The 10,133-nt window shown below is 50.8% G+C and overlaps 1 pseudogene; it reads right to left on the bottom strand.

The window, feature by feature from the left end:
* Window positions 1-2,710: 2,710 nt before the first annotated feature.
* Window positions 2,711-9,135, bottom strand: LOC120393829 (annotated as a pseudogene).
* Between the last annotated feature and the right edge of the window lie 998 nt (window positions 9,136-10,133).

Genomic DNA, 10,133 nt, shown 5'->3' with positions numbered 1-10,133 from the left:
TGGCCCTGGACATTTTGTTAACCTCACAAGGAGGGACATGTGCCTTAATAGGACAATAATAATAATAATTGGAGATATACCAATCTCCTAGAACTGGAAGAGACCTTGAAAGGTCATCAAGTCCAGCCCCCTGCCTTCACTAGCAGGACCAATTTTTGCCCCAGATCCCTAAGTGGCCCCGTCAAAGATTGAACTCACAACCCTGAGTTTAGCAGGCCAATGCTCAAACCACTGAGCGTGTGCAAGCAGAATCAGGATGAGCTCTACCCTGACATCTGGTGGTGAATTATGGGGAGTGTGGAAAGAATTTCAGGGAGTGTGAAAAGGAATTTCTGGTGTTTGCATTGGCACACCCACCCTGCGTAGCATAGCCCTTGGCAGCCTGGGATGATTATTTTAACAGCTCTGGGATCCCCAATTTCTTTGTTATTGGAGCAGGAGGAATAAAGTGTGTCACCCTGATTATGTGAATGAGGAACTATGAGACTGCTTTATGACAGAGAATCTCACCATCAATTAAGTAGCACTTGCTAGACAAGGGACATGGGTGCCAAAACCCAGTGAATTGAGAGAGGTTGGGGACTGGTGTGTGTATCTGATGGTATGGGCCCCCCTTTGAGGGCCTGGACCACCAATTGCACCTCTGTCACTCTCCGCTGTTAAAGAGCAGAGCTAATTTTGATTCCATTAGGAGTCCATCTAGAGGCTGCTGAGCTGAATTCACTTTGGGCCAATGGTGCACCAGCACCAGGGCTCCCCTACTACAAGCTGAAATCACTAAAAGAGCTAAACTTACTGAGCTGAGATCACTGAGTGCTGTGTTAACTAGTGGGGGAGCCTGAAGATCCATCACTAAGCGGCTGGCAGAGCAGAGCAGTTGCAGCACAGTTGGAACAGCCCACGGAACAGTGAGCGGAGCGGAGTGGAGTGGTTTGCGGGGACGGCTGGAGCGGCTCATGGGTCAGCTGGAGGAGTGGCACACAGTGAGTGGTGTGGAGCCAATCGTGGTGAAGGCTGCAGCAGAACTCCATGGAGAGGCGGGGCAGTTGGCCCTGGCCCACATAGGGTGCCCCTAAGTCCCTGTGGGCCCACCCCATTTCCACCCAGGCTAGGGGGGTAAAACTCTGCAGATAAACTTTTGAACTCTGGGGCGGTGCTGACCAGGGACAGAGACTTTTGGGTTGTTGGACTGTGGGGTGATTGGACTTAAGACCCTAAGGGGAAAAGGACATTGCCAAAACTTACTTGGTGGGTCTTTTGCTCATGGTTTACACTATGAATCCTATTTGTGGCGTTTCCCCAATATGATGCCACATTGTTTCCCTCCTTTATTAAAAGGATTTTGCTACACTCAGACTCTGTGCTTGCGAGAGGGGAAGTATTGCCTCCTAGAGGCGCCCAGGGTGGTGGTATGTAATTGTCCCAGGTCACTGGGTGGGGGCTCGAGCCGGTTTTGCATTGTGTTATTGAAATGGAACCCCTGGATACTGAACCCGACCCTTGTTGCTGCCAACTCAGAGGAGCAGAAGGGTTACACATGTATATTCATGATGTTTATAACGCCACATGGGAGAGGGCAAAACATCTTGAAAAAATTGCAAGGGATCATGGAGAGGAGCGCCCAGGCTGGAGCTCCTGGTGGAGTGATTTATTTAGCTGGTTGCCTGATGTAGGTGGATGGCTGCATAACTTGCTTAAAAGCACTGTTATTTTTATGTGTGGGTTACTACTGCTTTATATAATTATAAAATGTGGGTGCTGTGTAATTGCTCAACTCTGCAGAACAGCCCCTAAGGTCAGGCAACCTTATCATGTAATGTAAGTTGTGTTCCTTGAGTCCCCTTAGTGGGTCCTCTAGGAACAAAGGGGGGACTTGATGAGTGTGGTTTTGGCCTAGTTCTGCTTAGCAACCCAGTTCAGCTTAGCAACCGATCAAGGCCTACTGCAAAATTTACTGGCTGCGGTAGACAGGCCAGCTGTGTGACCTTGCTAAATAAGAGAATGCTTGTAGAGGCTGGGAAAAATGTTTGCAGACACTTTTTGAAGTAACATGTATTTTTTTTTGTACTAACCATGAAGTTATCAGGACATAACAGTTGTTCTTTGTTCCTCTCGATCCTTGCTGGTTGTTGCCTGTCTCTTTGCGGTCGGACAACTAAACCTGAGCCGTCCGGGATAAGAGATCCCTGACACCCTCTTGCTGTCCCCTGCTGCTCTTGGTTCCCCTGTCAGGGATATTTTCCTGTCACTCTTCTCATTTCTGTTCTCCACCATTTCTCACAGACTCTCTCCCTTTATTCTTGTTTTATTTAAATTTACGTTTTTCTTCTGGCTTCTTCTAATTCCCTCTGGTTAAACCTGCCCTGCGGCAGGAGCTCTGGCTGGGAGACCCCAGTGAGATCTAATCCCACAGATCTGTACAAACCGCTCCCTGCTGCTGCTTCTCCCCAACCCCCCAAACCCTGATTGATTGATTCACGCTGTGTCCCTGCCACCCCCACCTCTGCCCCTCAGGGCCCCTCTGCCCCTCCTGCAGCCCCACGGGTTTTTCCCCCTCTCCCTTCCATCCCTGGAGCTGCAGGGAAGGGGAGGGGCTTCCACAGGTCATAGACATGAGGAGCCAGGAGCTGAGTCATAGAGACTGGGGTGTGTGAGGCTAGAAAGGCTGATTTCTGGTTCCCCCGTGGGATATTCCCCCCACCCCACCCCTTCAGGGACACAGGCTGAGCCGGGATCCCCACCCCACCCAGAGCCAGGGTTGGATTCTCTCCCCAGGGACGGAGCCTGGCGGGAAAGTGAAGATCGGGGCCTCGTCACCAGCATCGATAAATGTCACCTGCCCCCGGTCACAGTCCAGACAAACCCGGATCCTGCTGGGGGCCTGGCTCAGGGGCAGGGAGGGCGCAGGGGAGGTGAGAGCCTGGAACTGACCCCCCCCCAACCGCTCCACAGCCCAGATCCCCCCCTCTGGGCTAAGGCTGGTACATCCCTTCCTCCTCACAGACTCTCTGGCCACCCCCACAGCCCAGTATCCCCCAGCCCCCACCTCCACCTCCCAGCAATGTCTCCCCGAGGTGAATCCCTCAGAGCCCAGCACACAGGGCCAAGTATCATATCTCTCAGGGTTCTTGGGTAGTCGCTGCCGTGTGTCTCCCCATCTCACACTTTTCTGATCCTCAGACAGGACGAGGTTGGGATGAGCCGTGTCTGGATCCAGAGTCACATTCACTGGGGAGAGAGAATCAGACCATTGGGGCAGAGCTCTGCCCTGGGGGAGGCTGGAGCCATTTCTCACACTCCCCAGCAGCCCCGTCCTGGCTGGGACAGGCCTGGATCCCAGGGAGCTGCCTCTGTCCTGGGCACCTGAGACTGAGCAGGGACATCACTGCAGTTCTTCAGTCTGTGTAATAGGACCCACTTCATTCATTTTTCATTTGCTTGCTGACGCTTCAGCTCTCTGCTCCCTCTCCTGGGGCTGCTCCATTCCCAGCATCAGCGACACAGCAAGGAAGGTTTTAGTGAGGAGGGAGCAGAGGAGGCAGGTACCAGCTTTGAACCCTGGAGCTAAGCTCCCTCCCTTAAATGCAGCCTCCACTCCCCAGCCAGAGAAGGAAGAGCCAGTTAAGAAAAGAGAGTAGGAAATGGATTGGGTGGGGTAGCCTCCACTCCCGGGTCAGGGAACAGAGAGGAAGGTGCAACTTTGGGGAAGAGCTGCTTAAGAGCAGAGAGTAGGAGGTGGCATTGGGTGGGGGAGCCCCATCCCCAGCCCAGAGAGAGGGGAGGAGCTGCCAACATCACAGAAAGAGCATCTCCCCAATCAAGGAAGCAGGGAGCAGCTCCAATGGGAGAGCCCAGCCCTGCCCACAGGAAAGGCAGGATGTTGGAGAAGAGCGATGGGGAGACCTCTCCACTAGGGTAAACCAGAGGGATGTGTCAGCCCTGAGGACAGAGAGCTCTGTTCACATGCTGCTCACAGAAAGCTTTTCTGTTCAGCAGCATGGGCATGAACTCAGCACTAAGGTTGGTGTCAGGAGTATTTGTGTGACTTCAGCATGGGAGCGCCTCACTGTTCAGTGTGTTGTTTTTAGGGGTCTGTGTGTCATGGTCAGTGTTGGTTTGGTTGGTAACTTTATCAAAAAATGTCTTCATGAGACTGTAGCTAATTTAAAGAATCTCAAGCTGCAATTTCACTCTGTCTGAATGTTCCTAGGGATCCTCCTCTTTTTGTCTCTAGTGCAGATGGCAGAGTGTCTGGAGGAGAAAGGAGATGAGATTTCAGGATTTCACATTCATAACAGCATTTCCACTCTCAACTCCTAGAACTGTCTTTAATTATGACTGAGAAACACACCAAGAAACACTCAGATATTTATATAAAAAGGTTCTGAAACTGTCTCTTTCCTCTCTCATTCAGCCATTTCCCAGCAATGGAACCAGCATCCTTGCAGCCTTACAACCATCCCAGGACAGACAATGTCGGTGAGATTTACTTTTCCCCTTCTCACCTCCTCCCCCACTTCAGACTCCAGTTGGTTTGTCTCATTTATTTACTGCCTTTTGTCATAACCTAGACCCAGAGGTTATGCCCTGCAAAGACTTTGGCATAAAAGTAACTTTACTCACTCCATCTTCTTCTACCCCCTCCCTCTTCCACCCACTCTCACCACCTCCACCCCATTCCCAGCCCTCTCCGGAACATGCCTTGTGCCTGCAGCTGCTGGGGAGGAGGCTCTTGTTCCTCCAGGAACTGCCGCAGTTGCTGAAATTAAGACATAATCTTCTGCCTCTTGGTTTGTGTACTTCTCTGTGAAGGAAAATAGGGAAAGGGCTGGGACACATGTCTCTACTGAAGCTGGAACTCAAAACAGTAAACAAAGAGGATTCCTCAAGATATAATTGAACATCCCCCAAACTCTGAGATAAGAGACGATTGAGAACTGTGAAACTGAGGTATGAATGTTTAACAGTGAGGGTTTGTTTTAGTGCACTGGATTTTCTAAGTCAAAATTCTGTTATTTCATTAATTTAAATTGTTTCCTGTGAAGAGAGTAATTAAGCTAACAGTAGTTAATATACACTAGATAAGAATAATAGTTACAGTAGTTCATGGCAGTGGGTTTCAACCTGTGGTCGGTACAGATAATAGATTTCCAAAGGGGTCTCCGTACCCAAATTCAAAATTATCAAATGCAAAAAGGTTGAAACCCACTGGTTTATGGTGTAGGCCTAAGTAGTAATTCCTGCTAAACCAACTAATTTTGATTTACTTGTGATTATTCCCCACTTAACGGATTTCTGCTTTACCAGCCCCAACTGATTGAGATAAAACATAATTGGGCCTCTAGATTGCCCCTGCCTCTCGTTATTGCTCTGATTCAGAACGCCCCTCCATCCGGCTCGTTACAAATGCAGTTTAATAACAACGGACACCTACCAGATGTTCCTGGCTTCTCTTTTCTCCACTCACTTTACATCCCAGGAGCTTTTCTCTCTCTTCCCTCAGCGTCTTCAAATGGGCCTGAATCTTTTCCTGAAGAAACAGAAACTGGTTTGAGTGATGTTATGTTTATTGTTAGGAGTCAGAGTGTGGGTGGGAGCTTTTCCAACACAAACACTCTACTGATGAATGGAGAACCCAGTAGGTTTACGGTATCAGTGGTACCAAGGAATTGAAGTCATATTAATGGACGCTGGGAGTGTTTCATTGTTTGACCTTTTCCCCCCATTGATTTATACCAACATGACACTGGCGTCACATCCTTGGAGTTTTCTTTCACTGTGAAATATTCTGTTTTTGAGGAGGCTTAACAAACAAAGTGATACAAATCCCAGAAACCTCCAGGGCTTGAAATATTGTCTGGGATTCTCAAAGGAGCCCAATTTCCACTGAATTTCAGCCCTGAACCCCTGGGGACTGGACTGGGTGGATAGACTTGGCTTGGGCACTAGGGCAAACCACATTAGATGTGTTCATTTTTGTCAAGAACAGTCGGGGTTTGCCCTAGTTCTGTCCTGGGCCCTTACAGAGGCAGGGCTGCCTGGGTGCCTCTTCCCCAGCTCAGCTCCCAGAAGCAGTCAGTTCTAGAGATTTCAAAATGCCGCACAGTGGGAGAGCAGTGTGAGGATTAATGGAACCAGTTCGGCTGGTTCTTCAGCCTGACCCCGGTCACCACCACCCAGGGGTTAATTTTGCTGCAACCCAGTCTAATCCCCAAGGTATTTGGCATGGGCCTGCGTTGCCTGGAGCACTTTTATGTGAGGACTCAAGGTGCTCAGAGTCCACATGGTGTTTAGAACAGTGATCTCCTCTAGTGCAGGCCAGCAGCATCTGAGTTTAACCCCTCATGGAGCAGCACAGGAGTTCAGAATCCACAACCCATCTACAACTTCCCATGACTCACGGTGGGTCACAAGCCACCATTTGGGAAATAGCACCCAAGGAGGTCTCAGCTCCCTAACCCTGATTCTGAAATTCCTGCCAAGCCCACAGGAGAGAGAGAGGAGATTGGGCCATGGACTTCCCCTCGTGACTACTGCCGCTCAGCACCTAAAACCTTCCCTATAGAAAAGTACAGGCACCTAAGTCTGCACCATGGAAAATGGACAGCTTTGAAATCTGGATGACCTATCGTGATTACCAGTGTATGCAAACACAACCTCTTTAACTGTCCTCTGCTCCCAGACCCGGTTCTTTCTTTATCCACCTGCTGCATATCGTCTTCATTAGACTGTCACTGTGGGCTCTTTGCCTGATTTGTCTGTACAGTGCCTGGCACAACAGGGCCCTAATCCCTCATCGGGGCCTGAAGTTGCTACTGCAGTAGAAATCAGAACCTTCTATTGGTTATGAATTCTTATTGTTATTGATGTCAACATGGAAACCTTTATGGGCACAAGGTTCCCACACTGAAATCCACAGCCAAAATTTCCAGACTGAAAATTGCAAGATGGGGACTGTCTCCCTGTGTCCTCAGGAGATACGGAAGAGAGACGATGCCAGTCACAGGGTGGCTGGCCCTATAAAGAGAGAGGGATCTCAACCCCACCTGTGATAAACCAGTTCTCCTCCCCAGGCGAGGACAATGAAGGAGTGGTGATCGGGAGAGAGGGGGGTGTCGTAATCCAACCAGCCCTGTGATAGGTAAAACAGAGGCCTATGGAGAACCAGAGGGAAGAGGCCCATGGAGAAGGCAGAGGAGGCCTTGGGATCTTCTTCAGGGTGATACGGCCAAACTCCAGACTAGAAGACCTTGGAGTCACTGCTGGGAAAGCAGGGGTGTTGCTGGCCATAGAAAAGCTTTTGTGGATTATTTCTGGGAACCTCCGAGGGAAAATGAGGTAGGGCTACCCCAGGCCATGAGGGGACACTCTGGAAGCAGTGACGCTTCTACAGTGCCCCATTGCTCTGTTGCCCCCTCCCACCCAGTCCCTGCTTCCTGCAATCCCATCTCTGATTATATCAGGCAGACCAGCTGGGGTTTGCAGGACTGGAGCTCCACTCCTGTGCTCCCCACCAGTCTCATGAGGGTGGGGCTCCCTTCCTCTCTGCGTGAGGAGCTCTGCAGGAGAAGGGCAAAGGGGATGTGTGCCAAGCGGGCAGCCCCAGCTGCTCCTTCAGCCCCAGGGAGAGTAGGAGCATGGACAGGGTGTTTATAGCTTTGGGAAGGGGTGGAAGTAGGGAAGGGCAGAGAAGGGAGGTCATTCAGTGACCAGAACTTTGTGTATGGGGAGCGGGTGGGGTGGGGGTTCCTCACTTCCCCCTCCCACCAACGTGGAAGCCTTACTTAGGATGTTTATCAAGTGCCACACTTCTCCATCTGCATGAGTCTTTGGAGGATTACCAGTTGCTGGGAAACCTACATAAGCCTGAAACCCCTCGTTCCTCTCCAGTGGAGCTCACTGAGTGGCTGTCTGGGGCTAAAGGAAACTCTAATGCCGGGGGAAGGTGAGTTCCCCAAGGCTCTTGTTATAAAAATAAGAGTTGGTGACTTCCTACCTTGAATTCTTCGGCAGCTTCCTCTGCAGGAATGACGCTGTGATCTCTGTGCTGCTTGGATCTGTCACACACCAGGCAGACGGAGATTTTGTCCTCTTTGCAAAACAGTTTTAGAGGCTCCTTGTGTTTCTCACACAGTCTCTCAGGTTCTGGTTCCCTCCCTGAGGGCAACCCGAGTTCTCTGGCTGCTTCCACAACATTCCTGAGCTGCCTGTTCAGCCTGAGGTTCCTCTGGGGAAAGATCTCTCTGCACTGAGGGCAGGAGAAGTGTGTAGCCAATCCCTCCCAGCACTGAGTGATGCAGGCTCCGCAGAAATTGTGATCATAGTCTAGAGACACCGGATCTTTAAAATAGTCCAGACAGATGGGACAGGTCAGTTCACCCCGGAGAGCTTTTGCTGGATTCGCAACAGCCATGGCTTCTAGTGCAGGAAAGAGACGTAAGTGAGGGAATGGTACCAGTATTGTGGGCAACCTTCCTGGCTTACACACGACCCCGGTGAAATGGGCCAGCAAAAGGATCCGAGTCCTCACTCCCACTCCCTTTACCCAGAGGCCTGTCTGACCCCGAGGCCTCCCCTTCCACTCTCCTGTGTGGCAGAGTCCTCATAACCCTGAAAAGGCTGGGCCCAGGATTCCTGGGAGGCTCGACCCCCAACTTTGTCATTGTCACTTAGGGCAGGGACTAGGGTGTCCCCACTCTGGGGTACTCTCTGCGCTGGACACTTCTCTGACCCACTGATCTTTACATACAATTTAAAGCAAATACAATTTATTTAAACAGCAATCAATACAAATAAATAAGGAAAAAAATGGGAAAGGTTAAAGGTAAAAATATAACCCTGCTCTGTGGCAGGGAACATCACAAGCAGCGTCTCTGGGATTCAGGGCAGTTCACAGTCTGCTCCTCACATATCCCAGGCCCTGGCTGTGCTACAGGGACCCTGTGGGTTGGACACTTGCTGTGGTGGTGGCCACACACCTCCAGGCTCTGGGTGGTGGGACCCTTCTTCCCAGTATCAACCTCCCTGTCTGGTTATGATTCCCCTCCCAGTCTAGCCTGCAGGACCCTTTTCTGCCCAGAGCCCCCCTCACTCTCCCCAGCTGCTCACCACACCCTGCTCCAGCCCCAGCTCCACTCTCTGCTGTTCTGCCTCCAGGCCCTGGGCTGCTTTTCTCACCCCTCTGGCTTTGTGGCTGCAGCTCTGCTCCCAGCACAGGATCTGCTCTCCCTGGGCTGGGTCTCTGGCTGGCCCAGCCCTGCTCCCAGCACAAGATCTGCTCTCCGAGGCCCTGTCTCTGGCTTTGTGGCTGCAGCTCTGCTCCCAGCTCAGCTTGGGCCCCTTCCCTCTCCTTAGCTGGCCTCACTGTGTCTGCCTGACCCAGGGAGATTCCAGCCCACATGGACAACGGAATCTGCCTGCCTCATTAGCCTGCTCACCCTGTCAATCAGGCTGACATGGAACATTCGTCTCTCCCCATTGCCCCTGGGGACTGTCAGTCTCAGGGTCCTGGTTTCCCATCGACCCCTTCCCCTTTCTTTTCGTACTGGGAGCCAGCCAGCCAGAACGTCCCCAGAGTGTTAGTAAGAGGCCAACAGTCCCCTTACAGAGACAAAAGAGAAGTTTCGTTTCACTTCCTTCTCAGAAATGGGCTGATTGAATATCAGATGTTTCCTTACTGGGTGTGGGCTTGTTGGTGTCATTAAGCATGACTCTAGGTAACTCAGGAGGGTGGAAAACCACAGTGTCAATGAAGCCTTTTTGTAGTAGGCCTGAATGAACTAAAGTCACTCCATGTCTGACCAAAGTGCTTCCATGTTTATGTTTGAACTTTAATTGACCTAACAGGCCGGCAACAAAGAATGGTTATCAGTTACAACACCTGCACCAGAAGGTAATAACAAGGCCTGCTATAATGAAGCCTGCCTGCTCAAAGAGGGAGTAAAACAAGATAACTGTTCACAGAAGAGTTACTAATGAGCTAAAGTGGTTTTTGCCAAGTATGACTTAACTGCTTAATGTAATTGCCATTGCAAAGTGTATTTGCTACATGGGAATAGATGGGAGGGGCAAGAAGGGGGGGTAAAGGGGAATGAGTAGTGTGGGGGTGATGGGAAGGCTTAGCTGAAATCATG

The sequence above is a fragment of the Mauremys reevesii genome, unplaced genomic scaffold, assembly GCF_016161935.1.
Source record: "Mauremys reevesii isolate NIE-2019 unplaced genomic scaffold, ASM1616193v1 Contig34, whole genome shotgun sequence".
NCBI lineage: Eukaryota > Metazoa > Chordata > Testudines > Geoemydidae > Mauremys > Mauremys reevesii.
Note: the sequence above shows the minus strand (reverse complement) of the source record. Positions and strands in the feature narration are given on the sequence as shown.